Source organism: Sminthopsis crassicaudata, chromosome 3 (genome assembly GCF_048593235.1).
Source record: "Sminthopsis crassicaudata isolate SCR6 chromosome 3, ASM4859323v1, whole genome shotgun sequence".
Taxonomy (NCBI): domain Eukaryota; kingdom Metazoa; phylum Chordata; class Mammalia; order Dasyuromorphia; family Dasyuridae; genus Sminthopsis; species Sminthopsis crassicaudata.
Window position 1 is genome coordinate 587,360,118 of NC_133619.1, and position 24,646 is coordinate 587,384,763.

A 24,646-nucleotide genomic window follows, 5' to 3' on the forward strand; every position below is an offset into this window, starting at 1 on the left:
ATGGGTACCTACCCCTTTTAGAGTATAGTTCTTTCTTTTATTTTTTTTCTTCTTTTATTTTCCTTCTGATTCTTCAGGAATAGAATATTTGCCTTGCTTGTTATTCCCTCCCTCTAACTCCCCATCTCCATTTGTTTTCATACTGAGTTGATGTGTTTCTACATCAAAATGTTAATGAGTTTATGTGTATGTTCAAGTCTCCTTGGTCTATTTCAGATAAGAATAAGATGATGATTACTTTCCCTCCTTCTTCCATGATCATATGCTCATCTTCTCACACACCACAATAATGGAAAATAGCAAGTTCCACTGCTGCTTATTCCTTTCATTATTATATCCCTTTTACACTCCCTTTTATTTTCCCTCTCAAAATTCTTGGAACAAAATCAATCACAAGGCCTAAGCCTTCTCTTTTTAGTTAACCCTCTCCATCCCATTTCAATACTTTTAAAATTCTGAAGGGACACATTCCTTTTCTTCTATTAGATTGTCATCATTACATCAATATCCTATAGCCCTTAGCTTAAATAAATTAACTTTTCCAGACTTTTCTAGATTAATATTTGTATTTAATTTTTCCTACTTAGATCTGTATCCTGCATTGTTTTGATTTTTTAACCAAAAATACTTGAAAATTCTCTATTATTCCATTAAAGGTTCTTTTTCCCCTCAGATTTTCAGGTTAAGTTATTCTAGATTTTAAAACTATTGTGTTTGCCTTTTGGAATATTGAATTCAAATATGTTCTCTCATTTGGGGTAATATACTTTAGGTCTTTTATAATCCTAATAGTGGTTCCTTGATACTTAACCCAAAATGAAGTCATGAAGAGATGGACACAAATAAAACAACTAAACAACAACAATGGAGGATTTAATATGGAACAGGGGATGAAGAATTGGCAATTTCCCAAATTTTACTATGTACTATGATGTAATAACAAAAGACATTAATAAAATAAAGTTTAAAAAAACACCAGGAAATGGAAAACTACTCTACTACCTTTGCCAAGAAAACACCAAATGGGATCGTGAAGAATAGAACATTGCTGGAAATGAATGAATGACAAATACATTGTAAAGAGGTGAGGAAAGCTTTTAGATGGAAGAGAAAAGCTAGGAATTTGCCTGAATTTTCCTTAATTTCCCTCAGAAACAATATCATATTAAGTCTCTAAAACTATTCTGAAGTGACAGAATGGAATGAAAGATGGAATGAAACGATTTTGCAACTTAAGATAGCTTAGAAAGACTTCAGGAAAGGCATGGCTCACTTCGGTAAAAAGGGGGTTACAGCCCATCACAGAGGGTGTCCAGGCAAGCCAGCAGGAGGCTCTTAGCCACAGCACATATCAATAATAGAAGCCCTTTAGAACAGGCCAGTGGCACAGAATGTCAGCTTTAAGGCCTCCAACCCCAAAACAGAAGGTAAACTGCCAGCCCAGGAACTCTCTACACAACAGGCACAACTAGATTGGACTACCTTAATGCAGTGGGTAAGCCACTGGTACAGAAAGCCCCCAGCACAAGAAACTTAGGGCAGTGTCACCTGTGCTCCAGGAAAAGAGTTCAACTTTAAAAGTCATGAAATAGGGGCAGATAGGTGGTACAGTGGATAGAGCACCAGCCCTGAAGTCAGGAGGACCTGAGTTCAAATCTGGCCTTAGATACTTAATACTTCCTAGCTGTGTGACCCTGGGCAAGTCAGTTACCTCCAATTGCCTCAGCAAAAACAAACAAAAAAAAAAACTGGAAAAATTTACATGAACTGATGCTGAGTGAAGAAACCAGTAGAACCAGGAATACAGTGTACAGAGTAATAGCAAGATTGTGTGATGGGTTATGAAAGACTTGGTTCTTCTCAGTGATTCAATGATCCAAGAAAATTCCAATAAACTTTGGATAAAAGATGCCATCAGCATTCAAAGAGAGCTATGGAAAATGAATGTAAATCAACACATGCTATGTTCATTTTTCTTCCTTATTTTTTCCTCTGTTTTTTCCCTTTTGTTCTGATTTTTCTCTCCCAACATATTTCATAAATAAATATGTATTTAAAATTTTAATGTACATGTGTAACTAGAAAAAATAATAATAAATCTTTTTTTAAAGGCATGAAATAGGCTTTAAAATTAGTAAAAAGCAGAGAGGGGCACTGACCATAAGAAGCTACTGAAGTGTCAGGAAGATCAAAACACAAACTCAGAAGAGAAAAAAATGTCAAAGTGTCTATATGCAAAGCCTTAAAGAGGAAGATAAATTGGTCTCAAGCCCAAAAAGTCTTCTTGAAAGCTCTAAAAGAGTATTTTAAAGATCAAATAGAAAAAATGGGGGGAGCAGAGAGGTAGTCAACAAAAGTCAACATATACAAAAGTTAACAGCTTGAAAAAAGGAAAGAGAAAAACAGACTGAAGAAAAAAATTCCTTTAAAATACAATTTGACAAATTGGGAGGGGGAGAAAATCCCCTGAAGAAACCAACTCTTTAAAAAATATAACTGGACAAATAAAAAAGGAGGTACAAAAGTAACTGAAGAAAATAAGTCTTTAAAAATAAAAATTAGGCAAGTGGAAGCTAATGACTCTATGAGGCTTCAAGAATCAGTCAAAAAAATTAGGAAGAATGAAAAATAGAAGAAAATATAAAATACCTCCTTGGAAATGTTTTTCTAAACATAAAATAACTCTTAGACTTATAACTGTATCTATTTTTTAAAAATATGTTTAGAAATGTTTAGAAAAACATTTCCAAGGAGGTATTTTATATTTTCTTCTATTTTTCATTCTTCCTAATTTTTTTGACTGAGTTTTGACTAAGAGTTATTGGACCATCTGGAAGTCATGATCAAAAAAAAAAAAAAGAACCTGAACATCTTTCAAGAAATTATTAAAGAAAATTGCTCTGACACCTTAGAACCAGAAGGTAAAATAGTCATTGAAAGAATCCAATGATCACCTCCTGAAAGAGATCCCAAAATTCCAAAGAATATTGTACCTAACTTCCAGAATTATCAGATGAAGGAGAAAATACTGCAAATAGCCAGGAAAAAAAAAAAAACAAGAAGCCACAGCCAGCATTACAAAGAACTTAACAGCTTCTATATTAAAAAACTAGAGGGTTTGGAATATAATAATCTGGGAGGCAAAAGAGCTTTGATTACAACCAAGAATCACCTGGCCAGCAAAATTGAGCATAATCTTTCAGGAGAAAATATGGATATTCAATGAAATAGGGGATTTTCAAGAGAAGAATAAAAAGGTAAACAGGAAAGAAAAATGTTATTCAATAAGGTTAAACTGTTTATATTCATACACAGAAAGATGATATTTGTAACACTTGAGAACTATATCTCTATTAGGGCAGTTAGAAGGAATATACATAGATAGAGGGTGTGGATATAAATTGACATTGATCTGACAATATTAAAAATGGATGAAAAATGATTGTTATAGGAGAAGAGAAAAGGGAGAGACAGAATAGGGTAAAATACATTATGTGAAGAGGTATAGAAGACCTATTACAGTAGAGGAAAAGAAAGGAATGGGTGAGCATTATTTGAACCTTACTCTCATTGGATTTGGCTCAAAGTGGGAATAGTATGTACACTGAGTTGGATATAGAAATTTATCTTACCCTATAAGAAAGTAATAGGGGAAAAGGGAAAAGAGGGGGCTGGTAGAATGGAGGTCAGCTTGAGAGAAATGGTGGTCAAAAGCAAAAGAGGAAAGGTGGGAAGGGCAAAAGGAAAGAGAAAGTATTAAAAGGGGAAATGCACAATTAGAAATAACTGTGAATGTAAATGGGATGAATTCTCCAATAAACTAGAAAAAGATAGAAGAATGATTTAAAAACAAGAATTTTAGTATTGTTGTGTATAAGAAACACATTTGAAGAAGAGAGATATAAACAGAATAAAGATAAAAAAAACTATAGCAGAATGCATTTTGCTTCAACTGAAGTAAAAGAAAACAGGAATAGCAATCCTAATCTCAGGCAAAAAAAAATCTAAATAAAAGAGACTAGAAGAAAAACTAAAAGGTACCATAGACAATTAAGTAACATCAATACTAAATATACATAAACCAAGTGGTATGACACTCAAATTCTTAGAAGAGAAATTAAGTGAACTACAGATAGAAATAGATCTCAAAAACTAAAGCACCTCAACCACAAAATAAACAAAAAAAAGTAAAGAGGTGAATAGAATTTTAGAAAAGTTAGTTATACTAAACTTCTAAAGAAAACTGAATGGAGATAGAAAGGAATACATCTTTTCTCTGAGCAGCACATGGCACATACACAAAATTTTAACAGGTATTATGGCATAAAAACCTCAAATCAAATGCAGAAAGGTATAAATATTATATGCATTCTTTTCAAATCATGTTACAATAAAAATTATGTACAATAAAGGGCCATGTAATTTAACTAGAAACTAAATAATGTAATCCTGAAAAATGAGTGGGTCAAACAACAAGTCATAAAAACAATAACTTCATCAAAGAGAACAACAATGAGGCAACATACTAAAACTTATGGTATGCAACTAAAGCAGTTCTTAAGGGAAATTTTACATCTCTAAATGTTTATGTGAATAAAATAGAGAAAGAAGAAATCAATGAAAAAGCTAAAAAAATAACAAATTAAAATTCCCCAATTAAATACCAAATTAGAAATTCTGAAAATCAAAGAAGAAATTCATAGAACAGAAAGTAAAAAATAAATAATTAATAAAACTAACTGCTGGTTCTATGAAAATAAAATAAAATAAATATACCTTTGATTAATTTGATTTAAAAAGAAAGAAGAAAACTAAATTACGAATATCAAAAATGAAAAGGGTAGATTCACTACCACTGAAGAGAAAATTGAAGCAATAATTTAGAGTTTTTTCCCAACTGTATACCAATAAATCTGACAATCTAAGGTAAATAGATGAATATTTACAAAAATATAAATTTCCAAGATTAACAAAAGAGGGATAAAATACTTAAATAACTCCATTTCAGAAAAAAAAGAAAGAAACTGAATAAGCTACCAATAAACTCCCTCAGAAAAAATTTCCAGAGCCTTTTAGACTTACAAGGAAATTCTACCAAACATTTAAAGAACAATTAATTCCAACAGTACATAAACTATTTGGAAAAATAGGCAGAGTCCTACCAACGTCCTTTTTATGACACAAATATGGTGATATTGATACCTAAACCAGGAAGAGCCAAAACACAGAAAGAAAATCATAGACTAATTTTACTAATGAATATTGATGCAAAAAGTTTAAATAAAATGTCAGCAAAGAAATTATAGCAATTTATTACAAGGATAATACACTATGACCAGATGGGATTTACATGAGGAATGCAAAACTGGTTTAATATTGAGAAAATTATCAACATAATTGACCATATCAATAGCAAAATGAACCAAAATTATATAATTATCTCTGTAGAAGCAGAAAAGGTTTTTTGGAAAAAATACAGCAACCATTTCTATTAAATAGAAATAAATGAAGTTTTCCTTAAAATAATAAGTAATATCTATTTAAAGTTATCAGCAAATATTAAGAGGATAAGGTAAACTCTTTCCCAATAAAAACAGGTGTGAAAAAAGAATGTCCATTATTACCATTATTATTCAATATTTTATTAGAAATCTTAATTTTAGTCATAAAAGAAGAAAAAAAATGAAAGAATTAAAATAGGCAATGAGGAAAAAACCATCATTCTGTAGATAATATAGTTCACCATATAATCTATAGAATGATAGGGTGTTTTTTTTTAGAGAATCAACTAAAAAACTATTTGAAACAATAACTTTAACAAAGTTGAAAGATACAGAATAAAGTACCATAATTAATCAGCATTTTTATATATTACCAACAAAGCCCAGCAGCAAGAAATAGAGAAATTCCATTTAAACATAATTGTACACAATATAAAATAGTTGGGAGTCTACCTGCCAAGACAAACCCAGGAACTACATAAACACAATTACAAAACACTTCTCACACAAATAAAGTCTAATCTAAATAATTGGAAAACATCAAAATCTTATAAAAATTAATGTTAAAAACTATCTTTGCAGGTAATTGGAAAAGATAAAATACTGCTAAGTGTAAGAGGAAGCTTTGCTTTGAATAACTTAAAAACTCTGATGAGTACCAGTCATGTTTTCAGAAGACTTATAGTGAACCATGTTATCTTTCTAATAGAGATCATGATCTAAAGGTGTGAAAACATACATTTTTGGGGTATAATTACTATGTTTTTGCTTGATTATTTGTTTAAAAAGTTTTTTTCTTTCTGTTTACTCATTTGAAAAGTGAAGGGAGATCAGTTTAAAATTATTCCTCTTTAGCAAAAATAAATTTAGAATGAAAAATATACAACATTTTGCATAATTCTTTTATTTTGAAGGAAGAAGTTTTTCAGATGGTTTTCAATTCTGACACTGCGCCTTTACCATAGAAAAAATTATGTTTTAGAAATATAAATTTTTCTACATACATAACATACATGCATTACAAAGCATGAAATGCTATTTTATCAAGTTTGCAAAACTCCTTGAATTATAGCTTTACTTCTTATTCATGATGAACAGTAATATGCAAATATTTAGCACTAAATATGATTTTGAAATTCATCCTTACAGGATCAATGTTAGTAATACCTTTTAGGGAAATATTTTATTATTTATTTAATAATACTACCATTTGAGATCAGCATTCCATAATAATGCTGCTGTTAGTTCTCTAAGTATTTTGTCATAGAACATTTTTTGTCAAGAAGAAATCCATTTAATAGAACTATTAAAAGCTATTCTTTTATTTTAACTTTAAAAGTATTTTCTTTACTATTTCACTACTGAGGGTAGAATATTTTATGTTTTTAATAACACTAAAAAAAAATAAATATTTTATAATGAGCTGAGTCTAGACAACTAAAACTACTCCTGAGTATAAACTTACATTGAAATCTCTTATGCCCAATTAAAATATTCCCTTTTCATCTTGTTATTATTTCTACAAAATTTTGATCAATACTATATATATATATATATATATCCAGGTAGACTGTGTACCAGACAACTGACAAGGTATTAGGCCTAAATAATGATCTCAGATTAAAAAATAGAAGCCAATCCAAATTTACTCAATGTTCCTTAAATTCCTTTTCACAGAACAATCATGAAATAGTAAATAGTTCCAAAGATTAAGAAAATACTGATATTTAGGTTTCTAGGTGTTTGCAGTTAATTTTCTTTCATCTGAAAATTCTGAGTTTTAGCTATCTCTTCCTAGGACTTTTCTTTTTGGAGTTTCAGGAAGTGAGCAGTGCATTTAGGGTTACTACAGTGTCTTACTGGATTTTCTTATTGTTGCTTGATCTGATGCAAATTTCATGTTTTTTTTATTGGAGTAAGTGTTGGGGAGTGAGCTAGGCAGCCTACCTCCATGTAGCCATTCCAGAAATCCCTACCATTCATTTTTTCCATTACTTCTCAAAGACATAAAATCATATGATTTAAATTTATGTTATATAAGGACTTTATAGGCCATAAAATATTAGTCTTCATTTTATTGACTTGTAGTTTTAAATTTTTAAAAACTTTGTTACTCCATGACTTGTAGAAAACCAGCATCTCCAGGAAATTACTGATGTTAAAAATATATATTGGTCCTGGTTTCAGTAAGAAATTGGGAGACATTAAAAATATATACAGTTTCTTAAATGCAATATATATTGTTTTCCTCCTGCTATTAAATTCTAGACCCAGTTCGTTGTCCATCTGCTTTATTGGTCCAATTTATGTGTGCTGATAGACTGGCTCTATGGACTGTCCAACCAATTGCATACTATAATCTAGACAACAGGCATTCTTTACCCACTTAATTTTTCCCATGTAGATACTTAGGCCCTGCTCTTTTAAGTCATTATGAATCTCATTTCAGACAACATTTTGGAAGTTGTTATAATTGACTCAGTAGTATCTGCAAAGAGGAGCAGCTGGAAGACCTCACCATCTTAAGGAAATCTTTCTTTCATTTGGATGCTATACTAGAAATAGTACGTGACAGTAGCAAACAACTATGAAAACTATATCTCTTCCTCTATTATGCCTCATTTGATATTAATAAGAAAAAGGCTATCCAATAGTTTTCCCTATGACCATATCATTCAAGGAATTGAATATGACTAATATATGCATGAGAGAAACCTTATTAGAGGCAAACCTTCACTCTACAAAGTAAAATGCTTTTTATTGTCAACAAAGAATAGACATATGAGGGTTATGTGTTCTCTGCACCTTTTAATCAATTATATAAAATATATGATTTATTGTAACAGAGAGAAATCCTTTTTATTCCTCACACATATTTTTCATCGAGAATGCTTCAATACATATATGGATTACTCTCAAAACAATTTTGTAGAGACAGATAAAAGAGAATTTGAGGCAATTTCTTAATTCCTCTTTTTTCTAAAAGATCTGTTGTTTCCCAAGGTTTTGATATACTTCCAATTTTCAGATAACTTGAGGAATTAATTCTTCAAAATTGTATTATCTCTAGCAAAGACATAAAATCATATAATTTAAATTTATGTTATATAAGGACTTTATAGGCCATAAAATATTAGTCTTCATTTTATATGTAGCACTCTCTTCCAGGATACTTTTCCCAAGTTCCACTTGAATTGGCAGCCAAGGTCACCAGAGGGCAATTAACTACTTCTCATCTCAACCCCAAGAGGTTGGGTCATTTCTACTGTTTTTACTCACAATCTGCCATCCAGTGCTTTTCCCTTCCTCCTTCCCCCTATTGATTATTAGCCAGCCAGATCTAATTAGCTATTAGAAAGGGGTATTTACTGAGATGATATAGCCCTGAACACAAGCACTGCCTCATTCACATTGCTACTAACAATGGGAAGTTTAAATCTTCTGATCTTTCAAAAGGCATACATACATATACATGTGTGTAACTGTTTATATATACATATATGTATGTATGTATGTATGTATGTATATATATATATATATATATATATATATATATATATATACTTTTTGCCAAGATGGAGGGCAGGAGACAAGACAAAGATTCTCTCCTTTCTTCATAGTCCCTAAGTAATTATTTCTCCAGAAGTTGGCCAAAGCTATTCTACCCCTAGGTTGACCTATTACTAGAATATATTTAGGGTCACATAAAATTTTCTCGGATGAAAATGGGTCACAAATAGAAAAAGTTTAAGTCCTTTAGACTTAATCAGTCTTAATCTGGACTTAGTCCAGAAAACTGAAGTTAAAGCCTAAATGGAGCATGGCCCTATTATCATTGATGGAGAAAATCATTTGTTATATCAATTTTTACAGATCTTTTCCATTTTTCATGTTTGTTGTCCTTCTTTCAGTTTTAATCTTAAATGCTTTCAATAGTCTGGTCTAATAGGGTCTTTTGCCCATGTTTCTTAAAATGTGTTTTTCCTTCCACTGCTTCTGGTTCTTTTAAGGCAATATTACTAATAATTTTCCACTGTGCACCTCTATAAGATTTTATAGATAAGTTCATAGTTTAAATTGATATTGCCCCTGGCCACCACATCTTTCCATTTCGTAAGGTAACCCAATGTTTCCTGACTGCAATAGTTTCTAAGCTTTTTTGGACTTGTCATTTCAGTGACTGATACATTTTGGTTAAACTTCCTTAGGAAAAGTGATAGTCCATGTCGACATCTGTCCCTTTATGTATTTCTCATTTTTCATTATCAACAGCTTATTTATGTAACATAAGGTCAGGTTGGAATTACTTCCATTGCACATCATATCTTCTTCTCATTTTTAATCTTCTATGATGGTATCGATTTTAATCTTTTCTCTAACAAGGCAATGGTCTGATTGAACACAGATGGCTGATTTGAGAATGACTCCCACACCAGTAACCAACCATTTCCTGTCTGTTAAAATACAATCAATTTTTTCTTTAGTAATACCATTTGGTCCTTGACAATTCTTCTCCTAAAGAAAATATTCATTGCAAAAATGAATGAATAAAGAATCCTAGCAGGTGGTATTGAAAAAGTATTATGATCCTTTAAATACTAAAATTAATTAATTTAAATAAAAATTATTAACATGTAAGTATATTTTATCAATGGCTAGTGTTACATTTCTAATAAAATACTTACCAAAAGAAAAAGTATTTAAACTCTGTAATCAAATATTGCAATGGATAGAGTTCTGAGTCTGAAGACAGGAGATTTCAAATATAGCATCAGACACAAAGTAGCTGTATGACCCTGGGGAAGTCCCTTAATCACTACTTGCTTCAATTTCCTCTTCTGTAAAATGGGCATAATAACAGCACATATCTCCTAAAGGTGTTGTGAGGATCAAATGAGATAATATTTGTAAAATGCTTGGCACAGTGCTGAAATATAATAAGTTCTATAAAATACCTACTATAATTATTATCAGTAACAGTGGTGATTAACATTGAAATAATATATATTTTTAAATTTTAGCATTTTTTATTCTTAATCCAGTTTATACTTCTCTGTCTCTTTTCTATATCTTTTCTTCTTTATAACATTTTCAATACTAAAGTATATGCTAATTTTATTTGGAGGGTTCCTATCAAATTATTCATAGAATTTGCCAGAAGTCACTGTCTAAGAAGTCAGTGGACATGGGCTCAAATCCCACCTCTGTTATTTATTATCCATGTGACCTTGGAGAAGCTACTTTTCCTCTCTGAGCCCCAGTTTTCCTGTCTAGAAAATGAAGAATTCGTACTAGATACCCTAGATAGCCACTAAGGTCCCTTCCAGATCTAGATCTGTGATACTATGAACTTCGTTCTCTAGAACAGATGTGGGTGCAAAAACTACAATCACTGCCATGGCGGTCTTTCTACAAATACTGATTATGAGCACCTTAAAAAAAGATGGCCAAGTGCATTATGAAATGATGTTTCTTGTTTTCTTTAGACATGTGCCGAAACCAGTAAAGCCAGTGCCTTTCTTTGCTTCTCCCAGGGGAGCCTGTGAGCCATGCATCCATATAGCTGCAACTCCCTCTTGTCTTCTGGCTTCATTTATAGTGAAAATGACAATATTGACATGATTCAGTTCCTACAGCAGTGTTCCCACTAGTTGGCAACTGGACAAGTATTTCACATTTAGAGAACTGGCTTCTAAGTTGCTGCTTGTAAATGGTCTAAAATCTGTGATTTCCAGCATTTTCTGCACCTTTTCCCATCCTTCTACCACTTTCACTGAGGAAAAAGGAGTAAGCCACAGAGGACCAAAAAACATTTTGAAATTTTCCTTTGTGAGTTGCCACAGACAAAGGAGTCATCCCCAAGTGAACCATACTACAAGTAACAAGTTTTCTCGTGTTTAAGTCATCTGGCTCTGGGATTTATCCTATGGATAAACTCATACCTGAAGTCATTCCAATATGATCTTCCAGAGCTTCCCTAGCATAAACATTGAAAATCTAAAGTCACTTCAACAACTCAGTGAGACATTAGACTAGGACTTTGATCACTCAGAAACATTTATTTTACCTAATTTCCCCCTTTATAACACCTGGCACTATATATTGTACATAGGAAGCACTTTAAAAATATGTATTTAATGAAGGAATGGACGAATATGTTGAAAGGATTGTGTGTTTTGTTATTACTACCCAAAAGGACAGATTTGCATGCTTTTTACATATAATTTGCATGTTTCCTTAATGCCATATGCATAATACCCTCCAGTGTCATCTAGAACATGGCATTTTGAGTTCAGTTGAGCCAGTCTGGGGAAAACCTATTTAGGCTGCATTCAGATGCATCCCTACACTGCCTGCCCCTCCGAGCAGAATCAATGACCCAGGAGGCTATTTGAGTGACAATAGATTTCTCCAACTACAGGACAATAGTTCAGAGTGCTGAATGGTCTCTCTGACATCCTGGTAAAGGTAAACATAGAATCAGTAAAAGCTAGTTTGTAATTCTGTAGGACATGTAAATGTGATTCTACATGGAAAGAATGCTTTTTACTTTTTGTGGAAGCAAAGAATTAGGAATACCTAAAAAAATCTGTGCTACATAAATGTAAATAACATTGTGTTGTATGAAACAAGTAATTTGATGACTACAGAGAAGCCTGGAAAGACTTACATGAATTGATACAAAGTAAAATAAGAAGAGTTGAAAAAACTATATATGTGTATATGTATGTGTATACATAAACATGAGTGTATAAAATGAATACAAGACTGCAATGGAAAGACCAAAATCAAAATAATAGAAAATGACAGTCATAAATTTTAAATTTTATTATTGTAAATTTAAATTTTAAAAGAGAATACTTGGCCCCAAAATAGAGATACACAAGTTATTTCCTATTCCTTTGCATAGATAAGGGGAATGACCTACATGTGTGGAATACTATATATAATATCATATTTTATTCAAAGTATCAATCACCTTTATCGAATGTTTTTCACTTTTCAGAGAGAAGGGTTATTAAGAGTCTTACCAGGAAGATTCCAAGACTCTGAGTAGGGAAGGGGGTTATGACACAATGCTGCTGCATGGAGCAGAGTGATCAGAGATGTTTCTGAAATGCCCCACATTGGAGCAAAGCTCCAGTTTGCCCTCTTCTAGTTAAAATCTCATGAAAATCTCTGATCATGTGAAAAGTGAGCTATTCCCTGAATGTGTCTCATCCTGTAAACCAACTCTAGAGGTACTCAGCTTCATCCATCTTTGGAATGATGTACATCTCCTGAAAACCCAAGATTGAAAGGAAAAGACAGGTGCCCTTCACTACAACATAAGGCAACTATCCAGCAATAAATTTCAACACTTCTATTCGGGACTCATATAATTTCCTCCTTTCTCATAAACTGCTTTTCCTTTCAGGCATTCCTGAAAGAAAATGGCAAATCACTTATACTTTGACTCTCAATTTTCTTTAGAGGAGCCTCGCCACTAGGCACAGCCTTACCTTGTGATTTCTGTGATGAATTCTCCTCATAAACTTGCTGCTAGAACTAAAGGTCTAACACATTGGGAACAGCTGGTGAAGGGAGTCCAAGAGTTTGACCCTCACTGGAGGAGAGCAAGAGGAAGAATTTTAAACAGAATCATTCTGCCTTTGATTGGAGGCCCAATATCCCCCTCTAATGACTTGGGGGAATGGAACCAGGGATACACCTGGATCAGAAGTGGGGCTCGTTGCCACATTGTTATCAACAAGAATTCATAGACATCTAAAAATACTGAAAGTTGGAAGGGAACTCAGAGACCCACTAGGTAAAAGATGAAGTGTTGTAAGGGACTTTGGGGGACATTCAGTCTAACTGCTTTTCATTATACCCATAAGAAAACTTAGACAGAGAGGGAGAAGTATTCATCCAAGGTCATACAGTAAATAAGTGGCATTGTTGTGCCTTCAAATTCAGTGATTTTTCCACTATACCATATTATCTCTGTACCACTCCTGGCCCTTTCCATATTATGCTGCCTATACTTTGGCCATTATCTCAATATCTTGCCCTTACACATACACATCTCACCAGATTTGGATTCAACTACTGGGATCCAGGGCTTTGATAAGTAAGCCTTTGCCTTATCTTACCCAAAACTAAACCACCATTTCTCAATACCCCCATACTATGCTGCCAGGCCCACTCCATCCCCCTGCTTTCCAATTCCTCCAAAAAAGTTGTGTTCCCCAATTGGGGGCAGTTAGGTGATGCAGTAGATAGAGCACCAGGCCTGAAGTGAGAATGGCTTGTCTTTTGAGTTCATATACAGCCTCAGACTGTATAGCCCTGAGTAAGCACAGACTGGGTAGCCCTGGACAAGTCACTTAACCTGTTTGCCTCAGTCTCCTCATCTGTAAAAGGAGCTGGAGAAGGAAATGGCAAACCACTCTGGCATCTCTGCCAAGAAAGCCCCAAATGGGGTCAAAACGAGTGAGACATGACTGAAAAATGACTGAACAACAACAAACAACAATTCCTCAATTAGGATGTAAGCTCCTTGAGAGCATGGATCATATTGGCTTGCTTATATTTATATCCTCAGCATTTGGCACAGTGCCTTGAGCAGGGTAAGTGTTTAATGAATGATCTATTTATTATCTCTTTCTAGAAAGAGATAGAAACAGAGACTGAAAGAGATCAATTTATCTACTAACCACCCACCTCATTTTACATTTGGGAAATTGAGTTCCAAAGCAGATAGGCTTGCCCCCAGAGAATGAGTGGCAGAAATAGGATTAGCCCTATGCAGAGACAAGGCTGTCCAGGGTAAAACTGTCAACCATGATCACAGAAACACAACCTTTTTCCTATCTCCCACCCCCACACATTCACCCCCAAAGCAGAAACATTTTTAAATGGTAATGCCTTGCCAATTTTTTTTTTTTGCTGCAATGAATCCTTCTTGTATAAGTCATTCCCATGACAACGCATGGAAAGTAGAGCTGGGAGCCAGACACTTTGCTCATTCAGCTCAGCAGAGTGATACCTGACACCCATCTCCAGTGAATGTATTCTGAGAGGCTCAGAAACAACATTGACTTAATAAATCAGCTAATTTCACATCTCAGGGTCAGGCTTGAGAACTGAAGGTTGATAAGTGAGGTCTCCAGATAATCAATCCCCTTTGATGGTAAAATGATAAGAGAGAGAGAAAATCGACAGCCCTGTCTTTCCTCCCAAACCTCCCACATCCCTTCTAGGGGCAAATGTGTTGCCATTTAACCCGCTTTTCCTTAGTTATGTCTCATATATTTCCAATGATTACTGAACAGCTGGTTCAAGTGAGGTTGAAGTAGAGTAGCAGAAAGAAGAATTGTGGGTCAGAAGGCTTGGGTCTGACTTCTGACTCTACCATTTAACTACCTAGATGATCTTGTGCAAATCACTGCTCCAGATATCAGTTTCCATATGTATAAAATCAGGGTGTTGGGTTAGATGGCCTCCTGGTTTTAATGTATGATCCTATGTGCTGTGTGACTGCCCTCCTCTTTTCTAAAACAGCTGTTCGTTGGGAAGATTCCTAGCTCTTAATAGTTGTATTGAAGAGAGACCAATATCAGAATAAAAGCAAGGTGAGGTGTGGCCCATGAGCAATGGAACTTAAGTCTCTTCTTAGGGTGACCATAGGTGGGAGCACTGCCTTGTCTGGTGGCCCCCTTCCCAGGGAGCAGCACAGTTCCATGGCCAAAGCCCCAGAAATATGTCCCTCTGACTCTGTGGAGGGCCCTCTGCCCTGGTAAAATCAATGTTTCCTGTCATGTGTTTAATTCAGCTCTTGCCTTGTGCCTGTCAAGATTCTGTTCAGAGTCTGGCAGGGAAGAAAATTGTCTAAGTTGAACATGTGTGATGTGGGCATTAACAACAGAGGCAAGAGAAATGGTGATCTGCCCAAAGCCCCCAGCTGAGCACTAACCAAGGTTCTATTCCAAAAGGAAACAAAATCCATATAGATTACAGGCCTGCCTCACTATCTAGAGCATGGCACAATGGATAGAGTAGACTTAGAAACCTGGGCATGAATTCCAATGGACAAATCACATAATCTTTCAAAGCCTCCATTTGTCCATTTGTAAAATGGAGATAATAATATTTGTAGTGAGCAACTAAATGGTGTAATGGATAGAGCTGGAGAGCTATTATCAGAAAACCTGAGATTAAGATTGACCCCAAACATGGAACAGCTGTGTGATTCCGAGCAAGTCAGCTAAACTCTATTTCCCTTCATTTCCTCATCTGTAAAATGGGAATAATAATTAGCATCTACTTACCTCCTAGAGTTGTTGTGAGGATCAAATGAGATAAAACCCCTAGCATAGTGACTAACATATAATAGGTGCTTAATAAATGTTTGTTTACAAGTCTCTTGACCAATATCAATTATATGCCAGGGTGCTGGAAGATTTGAGTGAAATCAGTGAAAGAAATTTAGTAGTAATTCATCCTTTAGGAATCATTAAGAAAGAGGTGCCACAGAACGGAAGGTAATAAAATAGCCCAACTAATGCAGAATGAAATAAACAGAACCAAAACAAATATATGTGTTTGTTTATGTGTGTATATGTGTATATATATACATATGTGTGTGTTTATGTGTGTATGTGTACATATACACATATATATACACATATATCTATATATGTATACACATATATATTATATATATATTTATACATATACATATACATATATATAATATATATATGCATATATATAAAATGCTCACACCAAGATAAGTGGAAAAATATCACTAAAAAGTAACCAATCTCTGAGAAATTGAAACAATCAATGATGGTCCTAGAAAACAGATAGTAAAATAAACCTTCCTCCTTAAAGCAGAGAGATCACATTCTAATAAGCAGATTCTCGTTTACATGGCCAAATGGAATCAGTGACATTGATGTTTTCCTTTTATAAAGAAGGATTCAGCCTAAAGAAGGAAAGGCTTCCCCCTTCCCAAGGAATGATTCTGATATGAAAACAAAAGTTATCCAAAAAAATCATTTAACTAATAAAAGAAAAAGAAAAAAATCTAAATTTTAAGGTAAGGATGCCTAATCTCAGCAAAGTTCTAAACCAAAATATCAAACAGGTTATTTGGGAACATTTAGAATGAAAATTGATTATCACCAGGACTAGACGTATTTGTTTGCCAAAGCACAAAATTTCAAGCCAGAAGAATCTTTAGATAGCAATGTATCCAATGCCCTGATTTTACATATGAAGAAATTAAGACAAAAGCAAAAAAAATTACTTAGAGTCATGCAAAGAGTAAATAGCAAAGTTAGGATTTGAAATCAGGTTCTTTGACTACAAATTCATTGTTAATACTTAGCTCATTTCTTTTCTTTTTCTTTTATTTTTTTGGTTAGGCCTGGTGATTAGGATATTATTCAAACTTGTCTGAACAAAAAGCATTGATTAATGTCAGTTTGGGTGTCTTTAGTGGAGTACCACAGGGCTCTGTCATTCTGTTTGACATTTTTACCAATTCCTAAAAAGTAGACATTGATAATAGACTTATGAAATTTGCAAATGACTGAGAGCTAGGAGCAATAGCTAAGGCTTTTGATGAAAGAATTAAGATTCAAAAAGATTAGCAGAATGAATATAATAAGATGAAATTTAATAGTGATTAAAATTTAAATTCCTGCACTTAAGGTGAAAAAAGTCAAGTGTATTAATGTAGAATGGAGCAGAGTTGGCTAAACAACTATTCATGTGGAAAAGGCCTGGGGATTGTCTGCAAACTCAACTTATTCATCCTTTCATTCATTTAATTATCATTTATCAAGCACCTACTATGAGCAAAGCACTATTCTAGGCTCAATATGTCTTAACAATGTAATATGGTAATGGGGGGAAAAAACCTAGGTAATGAAATAATTGCAATGAAATACTAGAAATAAAAGTCTTGTATCCAGAGAAATGGATTTGATAGTCCTGTTGCCCTCAGCCCTGGACAGACCTCATCTGACATCTTATATTCAAGCTTTTAAACTACATATTAATAGAAATGAGGATAATAGATTCAAGGAAATTCAAAAGAGGGTACCCAGGATGGTAAAGTGACTCAAAATTATGCCATATGAAGGGATGAATGAAAAAGCATTAATGTTCCAAGTGTTAAATGCTGGAGACATAATAAAAAAGGCAAAGTCCTAAGTGGTTTATATTTTAAAGGAAGTGATAATAATGAGGGAAAGGAAAGGGGGAACCCCATTTCTTGGTGCATAGATAATCCCATGAGGCGCAGTGTCCCCTGTAAAATGAATGTACAGGCCCGAAAACCTTTATTGTAGGAATTTGGAAGTAAAGCTCAGTTAGACGCCAGGGCCAAAGGTGGCCGTTGGCGGGCAGGGACCCTTACATGGCTGGAAGGATATCATGTGTTGGCTGGGAGAGCTCCTGCAATGAGGGTGTTCCAGCTTGTTTCTTTTATACCCAGAAGATGATGGGCGGTACCCAGTTCTGGGGGCTTTTCAGTTAGCCCAGATCAGGTGGAGGGCTGGGAGAAGCTGAGCTGAGAGTGGGGGGGGCTGGGTATTAAAAGGGTGCCTTTGACCAGGATTTGTGAATCAAGGTCAGTCATGGGTTGGGCAATTAGGAATCTTGTAGGGACCTCAACCCTCATCAATAACCCACAGAAAGGGATACTTTGGTCCTGAACATTCAAGGGATGATGAGTGAGTCCATAGTGGAAGAGATTAACATGCTTCATCCAGGAACAATGGCAGGTTTTAAGGAAGCTACAGCCAAAGAGGAGTGGACCTTCTCCCAGAGCATGATCTGTGATGTGTTTCAGAAAGGAGTTGTTGAAAAGAATGGAGATGAGATGGCTAGAGAGAAGGAGATGAAGTGAATCCTAGCTGGTGTATATGAAGACCGGTTGTAGAATTTGGAGTTTTACCTTCCTAGAGTATTGAGTCTCAAGTCAGGAAGACTCAGCTCCCCTGAACTCAAATCTGGTCTCAGACACCTACTAGCTGTGTGACCTGAGCAAGCTACTTAACCCTTTTGCCTCAGTTTCCTTATCTGTAAAATGAGCTGGAGAAGGAAAAGGCAAACCACCCAATTTCTTTGCCAAGAAAATCCCAAAAGAGGGAATGAAGTCATACACAATTGAAACAACTAAATAGTAGCCTGGAGTAGAGAATACTTAAGAGAGACATAATTGCTATATTTATACATCTTGAAGGACTGCCATGACTTGTGTGGGATTTTAGCTTGAACTAGGACAAAAAAAGTGGAAACTGTTCTTCAAACATAGCATTGTGTCTCCCATCTCTGTGTCTTTAACCTCCGTACCTGGAAAAACTCCTTCCTGACTTCCACCTCCTGGAATCCCTGGAATTCTTCAAGGCTCAGCTGAGCTTCCCCTTTGTCTGACCTCAGTTGTTAGCACAATCTCCCTTCTGATTTTTTAATGTACTTATCTGTGTCCATCATAGTCTTGTATAGGTTAGGTATACTGGCACAAACACCACCAAGGGTCCTACTGTTTTTTGCTGAAGCTATTGGGGTTAAGCGACTTTCCCAGGATCACACAGCCAGGAAGTGTTAAGTGTCTGAGACCAGATTTGAACTCAGGTCCCCCTGACTTCAGGGCTGGTGCTCTCTCCACTGCGTCACCTAGCTGATCCTGGCATGCTTCTTTAAATACAAGCACACCTTGCTTGCTTGCCTTTTGTGAAATTGTTGAATCCCTCTGATAGAATGCAAACTCCTACAGGATGAAAATTGTTTATTTTTATCTCTCTATTCCCAATATGGAACACAATGACCTAAACAAAGTTGGTTTTTAATAGATGTTTATTAAACCAAGCTGAATTGTTGTTAAAATTATAGGGAAGTAAGTTTTGGCACAATGTTAAAGAAGGATTTCCAAATTAATTTCAAGTTCCTTACAGAGTAATCAAACACAGAAACAAGCAGCTTCATAAAGCAATGAACTTCCTCTCGCAAGTATTCAAAGAACTCTGAGGCATCCTCATCCCAATTCCCACTCCCAATGGATCTATAGGGCTTGGTGCTTAACGTCACATTACCTCAGGATACTAGGGCTTCCCCTGTGACATCAGGAGTGATCCCCCAAAGCCATGGGCTCAAGTTCCTGATGGCAGACTGAGAATCAGTCAGTCAACTTTAAGTAATAGGATTTTTTTGTTATTATTACTTTTTTTTTTCAGAAAAGGATATTTACCAAGATAACATAGTAACTCCAGTTACAAAACAACCTCCCAAACGTCTATTACGCTTTCCCAAATACAGATTCTGGGGAAAGTGGGCACAAACTTAAAGATCACTTGCATAACTCATAACTCTTAATTTCTAAAAATCTTTTTCTCCCAGTTGTGTGGTATTCAAGTTTACCTTTGATTCCCAAAGCAGATGCTACCCTAAGCTGAAATGGTAGTGTTATTTAAGGCAGGGATGAGAAGACATAAGCCCAACAATACTCCAAATAAAGAGGACATAATAAAATCTGCTAGGCACCAGATTTGGTGTGATTTCACTTGACCAAACGTCTTTCAAAGACTTTTTTGCAATTCAGTCCAGAGTTGATAAGTGATTAATTGATACCTATTCTTCCGTAGTTATCAGTTATCATCCTTAACCAATGTTCCCCACTCTAGACCCTGATCGTGTTAAGCTTCCTTTTGTTCTCCATTAGATTGTGAGTTCCTTGGAGGCAGGGAATATATGTTTTGTAGGTCATATTCTTAACATTTAGCACAGTGTTTAGCATATAGTAGGTGCTTAATAAATATTGTTGACTGGCTGACCTGAATTGACAGAGAAAGTTCATCCCTGGAAGTTTATCATAGAAATGAAATCACAAATCTTATCTAAAAAGTCACATTCATCTTTAACAGAGATAATTATAAAATCTTACAGTTAGATTCAAAAATTTCATTTCACAGGAACAAGATGGGGGAGATGTGATTAAGCAGAAGTTGTCAGAAAAAGATTCATGGGTTTTCACAGAAGGCAGGCTCACTAGGAGTAGACAATGTGATATGGCAGCCAGAGAAGAGAAGATGCTCTTGACTAACGTAAAAGAGGCGTAGCTTCCAGGAAGGACGAGCTGATAGTCTTTCTGTAAACTCCTCTCAAAAACGTTCTGTTCCAGGCATCCATCAAATTGTTGTTGCTGTTATCATTCAATTGTTTCAGTCAAGTCCAACTTTTCATGACCTTATTTGGGGTTTTGCTGGCAAAGATCCTGGAGTGCTTTGTTATTTCTTTCTCCAGTTCATTTTACAGATGAGGAAACCGAGGCAAACAAGATTAAGTGACTTGCCCAGGATCATACAGCAAGTATGATTTTAATTCAGAGAGATAAGTCTTCTTGACTCCAGATCAGGTAGTCTATGCACTAAGCTGATCACGGTATATCATCATGGGATTCTTTTTTCAGGTATGGATTGGTATGGTCCCTGAATAGTTTTAGGCAATTGATGGAAAGATTTACAATCTGCCTTCTGATTCTGAATAGGAATCTATGACCTCCTGCCTCTTTTATACCCAATCGAAAGGCCAAAGGTTTCCCAATAGACCGCACCAAGCCAAGTCACTAGGAACAAATGCTTAGAAGACACAGAAACCAGGTTGCCAGCTTCCCCTGGTAATTCTGTCCTCCCCAAAAATACAGAGACTGTCTTCTTTGTCAGACAAAGGCCAGGAGAGAAGCTTCCAGCTTTCCAGCCATGGGACTGGAATTACTTCTTCATTAACAAACCTGTTTCCCTCTTCCTCTCTGCAGCCCTGCCCATCATTTCCCCATAGCCAGTGATAATTAAACAGTGAGTGGAGTCTTAATGGCAGGCTAATGAAGAGCTTAAGCATTCATTTACAAGGGAACCCCTGGGGTCTGCTCACTTACATTTATTGAGTGGTCCTGTTGACCCAGGGAGAGGATTGTTTCTAATGAGAAGATCGACTGAAAAGCTGAACCAGAGCTTGGGAAATGCCTAAGGAAGAAAGGAACAAACAGCTAGATTCTTCTAGAATAGGATGCTTTCACAGGTAGTGAGCTGCTCATCACTTCAGGTATTCAAGCAGAGGCTAAAGAACTCATTGTCAGAGACTGTACCCTATGACTTCTAAAGCCCCTTCTGCTCTGAGAGATTGTGATTCTGTGGCTCTCTGGTGTCCAACAATTGTCATACTTATATTCAAATTTAGTAGACACTCACTGATCCTTCACCTCCTCACTCCCACCCCTTGGGCAGTTGGATGTCTCAGTAGATAGAGTGCCGGCCCTAGAGTCAGGAGGACCTCAGTTCAAATCTTGATTCAGACACTTCCTAGTTGTGTGACCTTGGGAAAGTCACTTAATCCCGTTTGCCTCAATTTCCTCATATGTAAAATAAGTTGGAGAAGTATCCAGTATCTCTACCAAGCAAATCCCAAATGGGGTCATGAAGAGTCACTTACAAATGAAATGATTCAAAACTCCCAGTCCATCTAGCCCCCATTCCCAGGATCAATAGTCAGGAAAGAGACTACTCAGGGAGAGCAATAAGAGAAAATGTGGCCTCTGTCCCACAGGAGAGGGGGACACACAAAAAGAATCAACATGAAATTCATGACCTAGAAGCACTGTTCTAGATTTACCCAAGCCGGGTTTCTCAATTACTCAATTAACAAGTACGTATTAAATGACCACTATGGGCCAGCCATTAGTATAATGGATGTCAATCAAGCAGTCACTAAACATTTATAAAATATCTACATGGTGTTAAATGCTAGGGATACATAAAAGGCAAAAATTAGCCCCTTGTGAGAAATAAGTATTTCTCTCCTGTATTTAATAACTAATTTTTAATAGGACCAAGATTTTTTCCCTTTTCCACTTTCTCATCTAGAAACCAAGCAGTGAGAGTAAATCTCAGGAAGATTTACCGAGGCCAATGTCTAATCAGATAGTAAAAGAAATTCTAAATCTGGGCTAATGGATGCATTCCTGTTCATTGTATTTGCTCCTCCAGGTCTGGGAAAATGTTGATTTTCACTTTCTATGGAGACAGGTGATATGGAAGTTGATGTCACTTTGACCAAGATTTGGGTGACCCTCATATGTCCCCTCATTTTAATATAGCCCACCTCCCATTGTATTAACCAATCAGAGTTGGTTGGTAGCTCTCAGGAACACCTTCTCTTCAAAGGGCATATAAACTGTGAGCTCAGCACCACAAGTCTTTGGTCTAAGAGAAACAGCCAATGACCACCATTTTATTAATAATGTGCTAGCCCTATTAATAAAATAATTAAATTACCCAGAAACTATGCCTCTTGAATCTTTTTAATCACCACACCCTGCCCTCAAGGAGCTTGTGTTGTGAGCTACTGGTAGGGGACAGGAAAATGTGACATGACCATAGATAAATAAATACAGAATTTACCTAAATAATCCATTAAATCGGTGACTGCATAAAGTTGCCTGTTGCTTCCAATGGCACTAGTTACAGTCCAACCCATGCCTGCCCATGCCATGCAAAATGCCCATCCAGTCCATGTCTTCCCACAAATTTGCCAGAGGATGTACCACTCAGTGAGCTGAAGGCTGTCCATGATTTTTCCTAACACTGCAAAGGTGCCAGTGAGCCCTAAGCTGACTGTCTTGATCTTGTTAAATAGCCAAGGTTTTTTTCTGCTCATACATTTCCCTGATGAAATCCTTCATCCCAATTCTTCTTCCAAGTTCCTTATTAACTGTTATATGCATCATACCTCCCTGTGGCCCTTGGCGAGATATTCGTTTTTAATTTCTGTTGTGTTCAGTGACCCACAGCCATGTCATATCAGTAGAATATTAGTGTTTAAAAGAGGGGAGGAGTTTGGGCTCATTAAAGGAGCTTTTAAATTTCTTGAAGAATTCCAGCCCATTCTTCTTCTGTCTGATTCTAGACCCAACTTTCTGTTCATTTATATTATCTGTTCAAAATGCATGTGCTGATGGGCAAACACAATAGATCATAACATCTGATTGTGTGTTATAATATGGGCTCTGTCCCAGGCCTTCTGCTCTTCTATCTTTTCTACTCAGCTCCTCACAAATCTATAGAGCCCTACTCTCTCTCCTGAGCTATCTGTGCATATATTTTGTTTTGTTTTGTTTTGTTTTGCTGAGGCAATTAGGGTTAAGTGACTTGCCCAGGGTCACACAGCTAGAAAGTTTTTAAGTGTCTGAGGCCAGATTTAAACTCAGGTCCTCCTGACTTCAGGGTTGGTTCTCTATCCACTGCACCAACTACCTGCCCCCATGCATATATTTTGAAAATAAAAAGCTTTAATTTAAAAAAAAAGACATACTTCAAATATCATTTACATGGTGCCTTTCCTGAATTCTCCAACAGCTAGTGCCTGCCTCACTACCTTATATTTAATTACCGTATATTTATTTTGCATAAAATAATAGTAACAATAATATCAGCTAATATTTATATAGGACTTAAAGGATTGCAAAGTACTTTACATAGTTACCTCTCTATATAATACAGTTATCTCATTTAGTCCTCACACAAGCATTGTAGTATATGCCATTATTATTTCCATTTCACATATGAGAAAACTGAGCCTGGTTTTCCATCAGTAAACATTTATGAAGCACCTATTAAGTGTCAGGCATTGTTCTTAAGTTCTAGGACTTGCTCACTCACACAGCTAGTCAGCATTTGACAGTGTTCCTGAGTCCAAATTCAACATTCAATCCACTACATAGCCTCCCTACATCAAGCTGTCTATGCTTCCATCTATATAGCTGCTATCTTCCCTAATGGGCACTGAATTCCAGAGGATATTATTTTATTTTTTGTTTTTGTGTGTCCAGTGGTTAGAAAAGTGCCTGGCACATAGTATGTGTTTAATAAATACATATTGATTGATTGATTGATTGATTGGGCAATAGACACGCATTATACATTTAATTTTTCCAAGTGAAAAGTTCCAGGCCAAACTTTTGTGATTATGAGTCTCTTCCAGGAAGCTCTACAATATTCTAAGGCCTTTTGCAGCCAGCAAAATGTCATCTGCAAACAAGAACATATGAAAGGCCTCACCAAAATAATAATAACAGTAACAACAGCAGCAACATTTAT